Genomic DNA, 16,241 nt, shown 5'->3' on the forward strand with positions numbered 1-16,241 from the left:
ACTCAGACATGAATGCCCTGGGCTCTGGAGTCAGAATGCCTCAATCTGAACCTTGAGGCTCACCTTGGGTCACTTTATCAACCTCTCCTAGCACTCCAACTCCCTTATCTGTAAAAATGATTATATTAAAACCTACCATCCCATCTTGTGGAGATTGAAATAATGCGTTCAAAGCACTCAGCACAATACCTGGTGCTTAGTAAGTGTTCACTAACAGAAGCTATTATTACTCCAACCTATTGCTAAGAGAATGAAGTATGAAAACAGGTCTGTCTTCTTTAACACCATCCTCAAAGATTGGAAATATCCCCCAAAATGTCCTTCTTTCCCCTTACAGCTATTTATCTATCAATCATCAAAGTTGTTTCCTAATTTTTGTTTTTAAGAGAGAATATTTCTCTGTCCCCAAGGCTGGAATGCAGTGGCATGATCACAGCTCACTGTAATCTCAAGCTCCTTGGCTCAAGGGTTCCTCTTGCCTCAACCTCCCAAAGAGCTGGGATTACAGGTGTGAGCCGCCTCACCCTGCCTTTTCCTAAATATTTTTAAAAGTTACATTTTCAGCTTTTACTGTCTCTTGCAAGTACCATATTCTGATTGCAAGCTGCGTCTACCAGGGCTTCCTTTTATTTTACCTCTGTTTAGCTGTATCTTTCACAGCTCAAAGGGAGTAAAATGAGTCAGGGTTTACTTAAAGAACAAATCCTTCTTGACCCCACCCACCCCCTTACATAACCTAAGCACAGGACTACATCTGCCATAGCTGCTTCAATCAACTCTGAGTCACCTCTGGTGCCAAATTAATGCAAGTGCTCAATACCCTTTGGTTGACTTTATTAAATAATATCAATTTTACCATTATCAATCATTTTTGCTATTCTGTATCTGAAATAAACCACTCCACTTTCTCATTTCTCCTGGAAAATATGACCATATTCTATGAGCCCTGTTTTACAGTAATTTTTAATTCCCATCTTATGTTTCATAATTTTCAAATGTTTACACTCAGGTAATGCTATTCACCAACACACTCATAAGAATAAAATTGTTCAGAATAACTAGAAATCAAGGAACAAATAAAGCTGATGTAGAAGAAATACCAAACCAGAAGTCAGAAGAACTAGAGACCAGATTTGCCATTAACCAGATTTGCCATTAATTAGCTCTGTGTCTTTGGGGAGAAGAAAGGGAATGAGAACATTTGTGTAGCCCTTGCTATGAGCCTACTCTGTATTAAACACTTTCTACAGATTTTTTAAAATTTAATTCCCCTGCCAAGAAGCTATTTCTCTCCCAGTTTTTTAAAGTGAAGAAACTAATGCTCAGGGAGTTTCAGCATTTGACCCAAATTATACCCAGTAGGAAAGCCAAGATTTGAACCCATGTCTATTGACTAGAAAGCACAGATTCTTCTCATTTTTCTCACCACCACCAAGTTGCCTCCTTAAAATATGAGACTGTAATAAAAATTGTTTTGTTTCATCAGTCTCTAGCATATGGGCCCAACAAACTTCCCTTGAATCAGTTCATGTCATCAATGTAAGCCCTCGTTTTCCTCCAGATAAAATGATCTAGATGATGCCTTTTACATTTTAAATCCTGTGACTTGGTGCCAATGTGCTGAGGTTCACTCTAAAACAGGGCTGCTAGTTGGAGCCCTTGAAAGAAGGCAGCCTGTGTGTTCAAGCATCCATCCCTCTAGCATTATCAATCTGCCACATTAATACGCTAATGGCAAGGGAAGAACTGTGGAACTAATTCCATGTATCATTCAAGCAAAGGTATCCAGGTAGCACCAAGATTCTAGGGAATCAAAATCAACATGATTATGTGACTTGGAATGTGTTGTGGCAGGAGAACAGGAAAGGTTTTCTTCCGTGACAACTCCTTAACAGGTCGTTCACTCCAAACAGTCCAACAGAAAGAAAGCTCTTCTCCCCATTTTCTTCTGGCGTTGGCATTGTCCAATGGAGAAAGCGCATTGGCAGCCTCCGCCAGCCCTCCAGGAGCCCATCAAAAAGTAATAACCCGGATGCCTTGGGGCTGGGGAAATCTGTTGCTGTCAGAATCCCCACCCAGCTCTCAAGTGTTGGCTGGCTTGAATAGATGGGGCTAAAAGAATGTTCCAGTTGGCTTTTTCAGAATCTTGACTAATTGACCCATCTGGTGGAAGACAAAATCCATGTCATTTTGGGCCCGAGGATCTCAAATAAGCTGCCGGCACGTGCGGGATGAAAATATTTGTTGGCATGTCGGTAATGACGACAGGACAGCTTAGCACATCTGCCAGAATGGACCTTGATATAGAACATCCTAAATGTAAAATCATCCTTTTTCCCCCCATGACTCCTGCTCTGCCAGCCCCTAAAACCAAATGTATGCTTACTTTTATTTTCTTTTTAACATTTACTGCTCAAATAAGGGCATTCCTAACTTCCTCTTTTTACACAATTCCTTTACTAAGAACAAGCCTAACATATCAAAATAGTACATCACCAACATGATTCAATTTTCATGGCCCTTCAAAGTCCTCTTGTCTTAGGTCTCATGCCTTCCACCCACCAACCAAAAAATATGTTAAACCCTGGTCTGCCACAGTGGCTGATACTCCCATTATGTACTTGCTTTGGATTCAATGTGTATTTGCCTCTCTATGATGCAAAAAGCAGAATGTGTTACCTGAGATTCCTCAGAAGCTGACTCAGAGAGGAAGGTATATGGGCAAGAGATTTGTTAAGGAAATGCTCCCAGGAGAAATTGGTAAGGGAGAAGAAGGAAGTGGGGAGAAGCTGAGCAAAGGCTTGATTTCTGGCCTTCTCCCATGGAGAGCAGCTCCAACCCAACTCCACAGAGAACCCGGGAGTGAAAGTTGGGTACCTCAGAGTTTGTCTGCATTTGAGGCAAGGAAGATAGGCTTTTATGCCTCTACACAAGTCAGCTGTTTACTAAGAACAGCTCCTGGTGGGTAAACCCACAGGTGTTTCCACCTATCTGAGATTTGGGACAAAGCCACTTCAGTTACCCAAAGGTGTCCTTTGAAGAAAGTGACTGGAACAGGTCACAGAAGCAAAAGCAATCAGGGGAAGGAGAGGGAAATGAATCCAAAGGGATCTGAGTGGAGCCTGACAGTGTCTGCCACATACAGGAAGCTTTTCTCAACCTTCTGTGGGTTCATGGAAAATAACCAGGTTAGCCTTAAAAGACAACAGGATCCAGGAGGAAGGGCACAGATGGCAGGAAAGTGAAATGCAAGAAGTGTTTAATGTCTGTGTCTCTACTAGTCACAGGTCTCCTTGAGAGCAAGGACATAGAAATTTTAAAAGCTGACACACCCCTGGAGAAGCAGACAGGAAGAAGGTGACACCAATACTGCATGGCCTATGCCAGGAGTATTGATCCATTTATTCACTCACTCAACAACCTTTTCTGGAGAACTCACATGACATGTTGGAAATGCCCTAATGAATAATATAGAGAAGGTACCTACTCTTATGGAGTTTCCATTCTGGCAGGGGAAACCAAATGTAATCCAGTGAACCAATTCAGATAATGTAAGATGGTAACAAATGCTAGAATAGCAATAAAAAGGAGTAACAAGGTCGGGTGTGGTGACTCATGCCTGCAATCCCTGCATTTTGGGAGGCCAAGGCAGAAGGATCATTTAAAGCCAGAAGTTCAAGACCAGCCTGGGCAACAAAGTGAAAGCCTGTGTCTACAAAAAATTTGCTTTAATTAGCCAAGCATGGTGGCACGTGCCAGCAGTCCCAGATACTCAGAAGGCTGAGGCAGGAGAATCACTTCAGCCTAGGAGTTCGTGGCTGCAGTGAGCAATGCACACAGTTAAAAAAAAAAAAAAAAAAAAAAAAAAACAACATAAACAGTGATGGGGTGAGGTGGGGGCTGTTCTAGAAAGAGTGGGCAAGAAAAGGCTTCCCTGGGGGTGTCATTTGAGGAGAGACTTGACTAAAGTAGGGAACACATCCATTTGAGAGAAGTTATATGGTCTACTTTTGTTTCTTAAAACATTGCTGCAACTATTATGTGGAGGATGAACTGTTTATTGAAATGGAATAGAAATAGACCAGTCTGGAGATTTTTGCCCAAAAACAGGGGAGATGGTCATGCCTTAACTGTGGGTAACAGTCATGGAGATGACGAGGCGGAGAAAAGATAAAGAAACACACTGCAGAGAGGGAAAGGACATCACCCAGTATACAATCCCAGGAGCTGCATTTGAAGGGGAGGGTAATGGGATCCAAAAACTACTTTAGGGCATGCCAGTCCTCTTCCCTTAACAAGTCTGTGTGTCCATTTCAAAAACAATCAGGTTCATCAAGTCAAAGTCAACATCCAAATGCATCAACAGCATAAAGGATCTTGAACTCGGCTAGAGCCCCAGTGCTATCCTATCCAGAGCCCAAGTCCAAATTCCTGTAGAACAGGGTTCAGCAAGCTTTTCCTTGTAAAGGGCCAGGCAGTAAATATTTTTGGCTTTGCAGCCCTACGTTCTCTGTGACAACCATTCAACTTGAAGGAATGTAAATGCAACCATAGGCAATATGTAAATGATGGATATGGCTGTGTTCCAGTCAAACTTTTTTATGCACGATTAAATTCTAATTTCATTTTGTTTTCTCATGCCACAAAATATTATTCTTTTGCTTTTTTTCAACCATTTAAATTGTCAAAACCATACTCAGCTTATAGGATGTACAAAAACAGGCAATGGGCAGATTTGGCCCACAAGTCATAGTTTGCAGACCCGTGCTCTAGGAGATTGCTGGCCAGGAGAGAAGGACCTCTAGCAGCCCCCTCCCTATTTGTTTTTTTATGTAGCATCACTCCTGTGGGCCCAATATGTCATACTGCATATCTTACATATAAATATAAGCCAGATTTTTACTACCCTCCATGGAGTTCCGCTGGGGACTCAAGGGTCTAATAGTGAGAGCGAGTACATTTCGCCAACAATTCCCGCTCTCCATAATGGAATTTAATTATTTGGCCTGAAAAGCATTTAAGCCTCACTATACAAAAGGAGTCAGATAAATAAATAATAAAGGGGCACATTTTGATAGCACCTGCCTCAAAGATCTTAAAGGCACTGTCATGCCTGCTTTAATATTTTATGGTGTAGAAATGTGATTGTTACCAGGTCATAAAAATATACTGCTTTTTATACCAGGTCAAAATTGAGGGCCAATAGCCCTATCTTGTGGCAGGATTCAGAGAGCCAGCCAGGAAGGAGGATAGAGTTACCTTTTTCACAATCTGAAGGGAGCTATTTAAAGATATGTACCAGATAAATGCATATTGGGTATTTTTATTGTGTTTCTTTTTCCTTCTGCATTTTAAAACAGAAGATTTCAGAGTCTGCCAGCAGCTGGTGCAACATTCATTATTTACCACTGAAAAACCAAGAATCTCAGCCTCTGACCCTCTATTATTGCTTAGGCATATTCTGGGAAGAGCTGAGAGGCAGGCAGGTGTTTCCTGGAGCCAGTAACACATGGTTTCTCCTGCAAACACTCAAATCTTCAAGTTGGAGTGACGCTAGTGATGATCTACCCCAAGACCCTACGTCCTAGAAGGAAGACTCCTGCAGCGTCACTGACTGAAGACCATCCCGTCAAACGTAGCCCCTCCCTGGGCAGCCTTTGTCATCGCCAAAGAAAGAGCTGGTTGTTGTTAAATCTTCATAAAAATCCTGGGCAGTAGGAACAATTCCAATGTCTACTTTACAGATAAGGAAACTGAGGTTAGATAACTTGCCCAAAAGTGACACAGCTGGGAAGGGCAGGGCTGGAGTGGAAACCACAAGGAGACTGTAACCAGCCCGCTCACCATCTTTGCCTCCCACCCCCTCCTAATGATTTTGTGTAACAAGGCAAGATCCTCCTTCATATGTGAGCTGCCCTGGTTCCTACCCAAGGAAAATGACAATTTCCAAGACTGAGATGAAAAAAAGAACGAGAGAGTGGAGTAACAGTTCCCCAGCTAGAGTTAGGTATTCACAAAGTTAATAACTGATGTACAAGCAAGCAGAGAAAGGTTTTTGGCACCACTCTATATAACACAGAGATTAATTAATACTAGATTACAATGGAATTCCTATAGAATTACACTTGATCCAGACCCCAGAACAACAAAGGAATTCAACATGATTAATGCTTTGGATAGCAAGGAATGTCAGAATGATTTACCTCCTATTACTAAAAAGGGCTGCCAGATTGCTTTAAAAAAGCTCTGCTTGACCCAGGACGTTGCTATCTCCAGTGCAATCAGCGTTCTGAGTTTACTCATTTGACAGGAGCATGACTCTTTGCCAACTGCACTTGGTTTTATGTCTCCCTTTTCCCCCTTTTTCTTCCCTATCCCACCCTCTCTCCCAGTTTCATTCCAGGCCAATAAAGTGATGTCGGAGAGGAGGCATTGTGAAATTCCCAGCAAGTCCAGATGGGTAACCTGGGCTGTTCAGGACCACTTACAGGCACGGAGGCAGCACATGCAAAACCAGCCCGAACAGCAGTGCCAGCCCTTCCACCAGGGCTGCAGGGGTGCCTTTATTTTATCTTCATTTTTCCTCTTCTGAAAAAAATCTCTGCTGGTGAGTCATTTGTGGCTATAGGTGTTTAAAGCATTTATATGAGGAGAACGACAGATTGATGTCTTTAGCACAGCCTGCCTGCTCTGGTCTAGGAGAGGTCAGGAGGATGACAAGAATACTAAGGCTTAAGACGACAGAGTTGGCGCCAACATGCATTTAAGCAGAGACTAAGAGTCCAGAATTCCTGGACATCATAAAGAATCTATTATCATTGTGGTCACTCTCAGCAAGACTGATTTCATTACCATCTGTCTTCATCCACTGCTGCTTGGTGAATAAATATTAAATATGGAACTTTTCCTGCACTCAAGTCACTGAGGCCGAGAGGGAAGCAGTTATGTAACCATGTGATCCCCACACACCTCATAGCCAGGAAGAAAAAGGGGGTTGGGTTGGGAGACCCGGGGGAGGGAGACACATTGGGGTGAGGTAAGATCATTAGCTCTACCGAGTCGAAAACAAGAGTTCAGTTCTCGGTTGAGTAATAATTCTCTTCTCAAGGTGGGCGAAATTTAAGCAATCATCTCTCGAAAATTGGTCATTACCACTGGCTAATAACTGATTTGTTAGTTAATAGCCCAAGGTGAAGCCAAGGGCAGCAAATGCCGTGGCATACCATTTTTCAATGGCAAGATTAACAGATTTCAAGGGCATTATTGCTATTATGAACCATATTTGATTGATTTATAACAACGCTAATATGTTTTATTTTAAAAAGTGGGTGCAATGTCCTGGAAAAACTCATCATTGCCTGGTTTTTGAAGTTGAATAGTCACTGTATGATGTCCAAGAGAGACATCCTCTGGTCTGGTTCTGGGCATTGCTAAGGTCTAGGCTGGCCCTGGGTGGCTTGGATAGTGTGAGTTTAGAGAATTCAGGGAACCATTACTCAGAGAGGCCCAGGGTATTTAATTACAACAATGTCGCCTCTTCCCCTAAGCATATCCTGATTACATTTTTTTAAAACCTGCCATTATAAAGTCTAGAAGGATAAACAGCAAGATTTTAAGTGGCATCTCTGAAGAGTAGGATTTCTATAAGGGAAGACAAGACTTTTATTTCCTACTTTTCAACTTCTGTTTTTCTCTTGAAGTTTTAATAAAATTTTGGTTAAAAAAAAAAAAAATTACGAGTGCCCCCTAGGGAATCCTGAGGCTTGGGGTGGGCCCTAACATCTACTGGTAAGGCAAGTCATCCCACTGGTAAGGCAAGTAAAACAAGCGCCCCCAATCCCTAGGCCACACACCAGTACTGGTCCGTGGTCTGTTAGGAACCAGGCCACCCAGGATGTGAGCAGGCAAGTGACCATTACCGCCTGAGCTTCGCCTCCTGTCATCTTTTTTTTTTTTTTTTTTTTTTACTTTGAGGGAGTCTTGCTCTGTCACCTGGGCTGGAGTGCAATGACATGATCTTGGCTCACCGCAACCTCCACCTCCCGAGTTCAAATCATTCTCCTGCCTCAGCCTCCTGGGTAGCTAAGAATACAAGCACCCACCACCACGCCCAATTTTTGTATTTTTAGTATAGACGGGTTTTGCCATGTTGGCCAGCTGGTCTCAAACTCCTGACCTCAGGTGATCTACCCACCTTGGCCTCCCAAAGTGCTGGGATTACAGGTGTGAGCCACCACACCTGGCCTTACCTCCTGTCAGATGGTGGCGGCATTACATTCTCCTAGGAGTGTGAACCCTGTTGTGAGCTGCACGTGGTTGGCAGGGGAGGGCAGGGATCTAGGTTGCATGCTCCTTATAAGAATCTAACTAATGGCTGATGATCTGTGGTGGAACAGTTAAATCCTGAAACCATCCCCGCACAACAGGCTTGCAAGTGTGACTGAGCCCGAGGGAGAGAAGTTACCATGGTGTGGTAGGGCAGAGGGTCCCACTGGGAGCTGCCCTGGCCTTTGGCTGAAGTCGAAGTTTTCCCAGGGAGGCTGCAATCATATCCCCTTTGCTTCCTGCAGCAACCCACCTCTCCCTTCTTCCTTGATCACACAACTCCAGTTTCAGGCTTCAAAGGAAGCAGGGACCTCCCCATTCCCAAGGATAAATCTTAATGAATCTAAGCTAATCGTAGTAATTCCAATTACTTCTAGTGAGTGGTTTAAGGGTGGGCATGTGGCCCAGTTTGAGCCAGTAAGATTAAGAGAAGATCTGTAGAGGGATTTCCGGAAAAAAAAAAAAATTTGTGAGATGGAGTCTTGCTCTGTCGCCCAGGCTGGAATGCAGTGGCAAAATCTCAGCTCACTCCCAGGTTCAAGCAATTCTCCTGCCTCAGCCTCCAGAGTAGCTGGGACTATAGGCGCACGTAGCACCATGCCCAGCTAATTTTTGTGTTTTTAGTAGAGAGAGGGTTTTACTATGTTGGCCAGGCTGATCTCAAACTCCTGACCTCAGGTGATCCACCCACCTCAGCCTCCCAAAGTGCTGGGATTACAGGCATTAGCCACCTCACCCAGCCTGCAAAAAAGTTTTCTTACTCTTAAAAGCAAATGTGTGAGAAGAAAGCCCATTTTTCTGCTCACAGCATGGCTGGTGAGGAAGTGATGGCTGGAGCCACTGCGGCTTTCCCACAATCACGAAAAGATGTCAGTCTGAGGACAAAGGCAAATATGCTATACATAGCAGGGCAGAAAGATGGGAATAACCCAGGTGCTGCACTTGGTTGAGCCTCAAATGAACCCACCCTGCAACTACCCTATCTCCAAACTTACAATTCGACATAATGATGTCTAGACTGTTTACACTACTTCTCATTGAGTGTTTTTCCACTCACAGCTGAACATTTCCTGTCTGCACACTCCCCTAGTCTGCCTTAAGGAACACGGAATAAGGAAAAAGGCCTACAAAGAAGGAAGTGAAGACGGGGTCACAACAGAACCCGGGGGCACAGGGTTTAGAAAATCCAGAGAGCATTTTAGTGAGTTCCACACAACTGAATGATTCATTTATACCTTAAAGATTAGGTGGAGTCTTTTCCATGGCAAACACAAAATGAATGTGCACATTAGCCAGAAAAATAAACATCTACCTATGCCACAGCCCTCAAAAAAAGGGAAAAAAATCAGACTGCAGCCAATGGAAATCAGTTGGCACATCCAGCAAAAATTAAGTCAGGAGGAATGTGTTACAATCACTCTAGACTCTCAGCTTCACTGAATTTGTCTTTCAGAGAAACATGTTTGTGGGGAAATAGCATTTAGTGAATGTGGTCGCCTGGCTCTCCCCCAGTGAAGACGGAAAATAAAAGGTGAGGATTCATAAGTGATTCGCTCATTAAGTAAACATTTCCTCACTGCCTGTGTCAGGTACAAGTGCTGTATGTCAGGACAACTCAGGACAACGGAGTAATTGATGATGTCTCTGCCTTCAAAGAGCTCACAGTCTGTAGTTAGCTAATAAAAGATGGCTGGGGGCTAATGTAAAATAGAAGCTTTATTACACGGGTAAGCAAGACAGATACATACAGGTTACCACCGAACTCAAGACCACAGAGCCTATCAGTTACTGGCTAACAACTCACAGGTGCCTGAAATCAGCAGTTCTGAGTTCAGGGGATAGAGCAGTACTACTTTTCCTCTTTCTTTCTTTTAGCTCTAGCTGAGTCAGGCATTTTCCAGAAGCTGAAGGTTGATGCTGAACTGCTGAAGCTGGAGGAGCCAGATGAAAAAGAGCATGGTGAGGAGGAGTATCAGGCTATGACACACATGTTATTTTGGAAAAACTTTTCATATGATTATTTATTTTTCTAATCCACCATTTTTGGAATAAGCTGAGATTAGCCCAACTAATGTTAACATCAGTTCTAGGCTTGAATCCAAACAGACTTTTCAAGATCTCTAAATTCCTTCAGAGATGCTTAGAGGGATAGAATCCAGCTGAATCATAGTCTCCCAACCAGCTCTTCCTTACCCGTGGTAAGTACCCTCATTCTTTTTTTTTTTTTTTTTTTTTTTTTTTGAGATGGAGTCTCGCTCTGTGACCCAGGCTGGAGTGCAGTGGCCCGATCTCAGCTCACTGCAAGCTCCGCCTCCTGGGTTCACGCCATTCTCCTGCCTCAGCCTCCCGAGTAGCTGGGACTACAGGCGCCCGCCACCTCGCCCAGCTAGTTTTTTGTATTTTTTTTTTTTAGTAGAGACGGGGTTTCACCGTGTTAGCCAGGATGGTCTCGATCTCCTGATCTCGTGATCCGCCCGTCTCGGCCTCCCAAAGTGCTGGGATTACAGGCTTGAGCCACCGCGCCCGGCCAAGTACCCTCATTCTAAACATTTCCATCTCTCCTCACCCTCTCTGCCTCCATCAAAATTCCATCTCACTGTTGTGTCATCTCTTTAACATTGTATGTTCTTCTCAGAATCTGAGATACTAAATGCTACTAATAGGTATGAATTGGTTAATCTGGTACCTCCGCCAGGTAACATACATGTATTTTTACAGGAACTTTACCTGAGGTAGTTTTCTAACCCTCTGGTTAATGATTCTCATGGTGAGGATTTTTAAGTATTCTGGAAAATTAATGAAGAAAGTTGGGAAAATACTCCTAAAAGCACATCCGGCCAAGCCATTTGAATTCACTTATGTGTAGGGTAGGGTGGGTCACCTCCTGAGTTATCCAAATACATGCTGTGAGTTTGCATGAAACACTTCTCCTGAAAAGTAACTCACATGTTAACAATCTTGCTCCAGAAGATTCCTGTGCTCACCCAATGTTTGCTACGAGCCTAGGAGTGTGGCAGTCATAGAATGCACTGTTAAATTGAGTTTAGACATTCATTTCCCTTTAGGGGAGAGCAAGATGTTCTGCTTAATGATGGTTGCCTTCGCCTGCATATGAGACAGGCAAGCCAACCACGATAAACAGCACCAAAATCTCAGAGGCTTAAAACAGTAAAGATTTGTTTCACATGACATTTAAGCAGCTCTTTTCCAACTGATGATTCAGAAAGCAGGTTCCTTTGATTTGGGGTTCTGCATAAACGGACAAGTCTGCACAAATTCACAGCTTACAAAGTTTCCCGGGCTTCATTTCTGAGTCAGGGGTGCAGAGAAGGAAGAACAAGGAGTCAGAGGAGGTCTTAGAGGCCAGGACTGGAATGGGCAACATAATACTTCGACCCACATGTTGGTGGCCAGAACTCAGTCACGTGCACACCTGAGTGCAGAGGAGGCTGGGAAAGGTAGTTTCACTGTGTGCATGGTGAGGAAGTAACAAGAGTAAGTGAGCGGAACCTGCCATACCCTGAAACCTGGAGGGCTAATGGAGAACTATGCATTCCCTCCAAACAGGCCCCTTACTCTACTGACCCCCAGCTGCAACAGACCACATCTGACCAGACTCCAGTCTAATTTTTAAACCACTCCCCCGGCGAGTTTCAGTTTGTAAGACTAAAAGCAGGATCCTTGGAGAAATAAAGACTGAAGAGCTGGATATTCTCTTATGATAGATTCTTCTGACAAAAATTATCTTCAGTTTGAGAAAAATTATACGCCTTTTAGTGCCTTTCACTTTCCCAGAAAACATGATTTTCCTCTTTAGAAATCAATTCCACTCCCCAAAACTATATCCATGGATACCTAAGGTCTGAGAACCATATGCAAATATAAGATATTTAGGCTTCTGGAGAAACCGGCCTCAAAGCTCCCTGTTTGAGTTTGATTAGCTTTCCCTGCTGTGTACCAACAGAATTTTTGTTGTTGTTGTTTGTTGGCCACTTCACAGAAAACTACAGTCAAAGGAGGACTAATCCAAGGGATTGCAAAGACTCTTTGGTCCAGACATCAGTTTATCTAGGCAGTCACCACTGATGGTCCAAGTTCATCCACTTGGTCCTGAGAAAACCTTCTCAAAGTGCCTGGGGGAAAATCCGTGGTTTCACTGAGACACCAATGAGGTGATGTCTGGTTTGTATTCAACAGGATAATTATTCAATAACAAATTATTAATTTATGCCAGAAACTAAAGTATGGATGCTGTCAAATTACAGCATGAATAATAGGGAAGACGACACCTTGGATGACACTTTGAGAATCTGATAGAATTGATTCCCCCTCTCACCTGGCACCATCCGGGCAGAACCAAAGACCAGCTTGCCTGCTTGATCTGAGCAGCACAGAGTGACAGAGAAAACGACTGTTTTGTGAATGATCAACCTCACTCAAAGTTGACATTTTAACATTGCAGGTAAAGGTGAATTTGACTAGTGAAAATGTTACAAGCAAAAAATTTTTTGGAAGGCTTTAAGATTTAAAGGGTCTTTTTAGGTCACAAGCTTTTTATCTTTGAAATCTCTGGATTTAATGAGTACTTACTATTTGCCATGAAATATTCTAGAAGACTTTTTATTTTTATTTTTATTTTTTTAAGACGGAGTCTTGCTCTGCTGGCCAGGCTAGAGTGCAGTGGCACAATCTTGGCTCACTGCAACCTCCACCTCCAGGGTTCAAGCGATTCTCCTGCCTCAGCCTCCTGAGAAGCTGAGACCACAGGCGTGCACCACCACACCCGGCTAATTTTTTCTATTTTTAGTAGAGATGGGGTTTCCCCACGTTGGCCAGGCTGGTCTCAAACTCCTGACCTCAAGTGATCCACCCACTTCAGCCTCCCAAAGTGCTGGGATTACAGGAGTGAGCCACCACACGCAGCCCGATTCTAGAAGACGTTAAATGGTTTATTCCATTGACTATTTAGAGTAATCCAATGACATAGATACAATTCCTGTCTCCATTTTGCAGATGAGGAAAAATGATATATTCGTTTAAGGTAGCATTAATAATACCTCATATTTGTATCAGGTACTGCAGGTTATAAAAATATTTTTACTTGCATTATTTCTTTTGATCCTTACAACAACATAAGAGATAGATGAAGTATGTCATATTTTTCCATTTTATAGATGAGAAAACTGACACTAGGAGGAGTTTAATTAGCTGATCAACATCCCTTAGGAAATGTTGGGACCAGGACTCAAATCTCAATCTCCTGACTTCCAACCTCATTGCTCTTTCTACTACAACACACTACTCTTTTGAGAAAAGCACCCATAACACATTACTCATTAGAGAAAAGCCCTTTCTTTTCAAGAGAGTGGACTAAAGCAAAAAATTAAATGTGTAGCCTATCTTTGTACCTTTTAGTAGTGTCTACCCAAAGGTAATATGAAAAGAAAAGATAGACCATGCAAAATACTGTCTGAATAGTCACTTTCTTTGGTAGATAGAAGAGAATGTTCATAGGAGAGTCAGCTCCATTGGGTCCACCTATGAGCGCAAATGAATTGGACTCGATGTGGACCCACAAGCATTGAGCATATAGAGAACTCAGCAATAAATTTCAGAGCCCCACTGGGCAAAGTGCCTCACGCTTGTAATCCCAGCACTCTGAGAGCCTGAGGCAGGTGGATCACCTGAGGTCAGAAGTTCGAGACCAGCCTGGCCAACATGGTAAAACCCAGTCTCTACTAAAAATATAAAAATTAGCCAGGCATGGTGGTGAGTGCCTGTAATCCCAGCTACTTGGGAGGCTGAGTCAGGAGAATTACTTGAACCTGGGAGGTGGAGGTTGCAGTGAGCCAAAATCGCACCACTGCTCCAGTCTGGGTGACAGAGTGAGACTCCATCTCAAAATTTAAAAAAAAATTCAGAGCCCCAGAGGTATGAAATTCTGAATAAAGTCTGCCTCCCCTCCTGCAAGAAGGCCTTTTCAACATCCCCAGCCCACAATGGTCTTCCTTCTTATAAATGTATCTCTCTCTCAAAGTCTACACCACACAATCTACTGCCTGAATGATATCTGAGTTTTATCACCTTCTATTTATCACAGAAATACATGTCTAGCCAGACTGATTATTAACTCCTCGAAAGCAAAAACCATGTCTCTCTCTTACTTTTGTATTCACCAGATGATCAGCACCATTATGAGGCCATATGAGTAACTGCTAAAACTTGAGGGATATTTCTAATGGTAAGAGTCATTCCATCAAAATACTAATATTATATGATTAAAACTAACCACTTATAAGCTTATCACACTGTATTGAGAATTTATTCTACAGAATTATGTTTCAGTGTGTCTAATCTGACCCATGTTTTAGCCAGAGCTACATAATAAAGAAACATGTTTAAGACAGTTTCCCTGCATGTAGATAATATCATTTAAAACCTAGTACTAAATTTTGAACTCCCAGAAATGAGAGAATGAGAAGGCTGGTTAAATATTTGGTATTTATACATAGTACATAGAAGTAAATCATAATAAAGGTACATTGTAGACATTTTCATCCAGCAATTTTAATGAAAACAAGCCTTTAAATCTCTATTACTGTTTCAAGAAAAATGGCACTATTTTCACAACTTAGTTACCTAATGAACTGTGCATGTCTTTTCCTTTGTCTTGGAGGATGAGCAGAAATGAATAGGAGAAGCCATGCTTGGCAATAATATTACTGATTACTAGGACATCTTTTGTTACTGCCTTTACTATACAGACCTTGAATGATTTACACCTCAAGTTTGTGACCATCAATATATAAGAATATATAGTGGACAGCATAAAAAGGTTGATGGTCAGAAACAACCAGCAGAAAACCCTATTCATTTCCATTTATCATCCTAGGAACACAGGATAAGAACAAATAATAACTCCCTGTTCTTTATCTTCCACAGAAATGTCTTCCCATTATCTCTCTCCATCTGAGAACCAAGGCCATGTCCCTGGACATAAAAACCCACTTACTTGGGCAAAGCATCCTGGGTAACCAGAAGTCAGCATGCTAAACCTTTGTGTGGGTATATGCCTATTGTATGCACATCTGCCAAGATCTTAGGATGCCCGTAACTGCCAAATGGATATGGCTACATATTAAAGCTACTGTTCATAATCATACTCAATAGTACAAGAAATCATCCACAAGCAAGTTCATGACTGCAGTTCTTGACCTAACTAGTCTCTCTGACTCACTGGCATCATGAGCTTAGGAATATTTATGACCACGATCTAGAAATGCAAGTGGGAAGAAAAATAGACTTCTTCACGAAGCCAGGGCAAATCCCAAGTCTAGAGAATGGAGGCTGCCTGCCAGCCAGCCACAGGAAAAGGGTACACAGTGACCAAGATCTTTATTTGCAAAACTGAGCTTAAAAACAAAACAAAACAAAAACAACCAAGATTCTGCTACCTGTTAAATACTTATCGACAAAGAAAAGTGGTGGAGAAGTCTAGCAACATAAGTGGAAGATTACAGGACAGAATGTTATTCCAACGTAGCCTTGGGTTTAATTTAAAATGCGTGATCCGCAAAGTCAGCTTAGTTAGGGGAAAGAGGGAACCCTGAGTTTAGACTCTAGTCCTGACTTTGCACAAACTTGTTAACAGCCTTAAGCATGTGAGTGAAACTCTGTGCCTGTGTTGCCTTACCCTTCAAATGATAAGACAATAGAATCATCTACGATAGTCATTTGTTATTTTTTTTTTCTTTTTTTGAGACAGGGTCTCACTCTGTCACCCAGGCTGGAGTGCAATGCTGCCATCATGGTTCACTGCAGCCTCCATCTCCTGGGCTCAAGCAGTCTTTGCCACCTCAGACTCCTGAGTAACTGGAACTACAGGGATGTACACTACACCTTGCTAAATTTTTTAT

The 16,241-nt window shown here is 42.5% G+C and overlaps 1 long non-coding RNA gene across 1 annotated transcript; it reads left to right on the forward strand.

The window, feature by feature from the left end:
- The first annotated feature begins 12,342 nt into the window (after positions 1-12,342).
- Positions 12,343-15,886, forward strand: LOC126956762 (uncharacterized). The gene is made up of 4 exons (XR_007726464.1): positions 12,343-12,497; positions 12,591-12,787; positions 14,505-14,566; positions 15,268-15,886. It is a non-coding gene; the product is annotated as an uncharacterized LOC126956762 (long non-coding RNA).
- Positions 15,887-16,241: the final 355 nt, after the last annotated feature.

Source organism: Macaca thibetana, chromosome 6, assembly GCF_024542745.1.
Source record: "Macaca thibetana thibetana isolate TM-01 chromosome 6, ASM2454274v1, whole genome shotgun sequence".
In the NCBI taxonomy this organism is placed as follows: Eukaryota; Metazoa; Chordata; class Mammalia; order Primates; family Cercopithecidae; genus Macaca; species Macaca thibetana.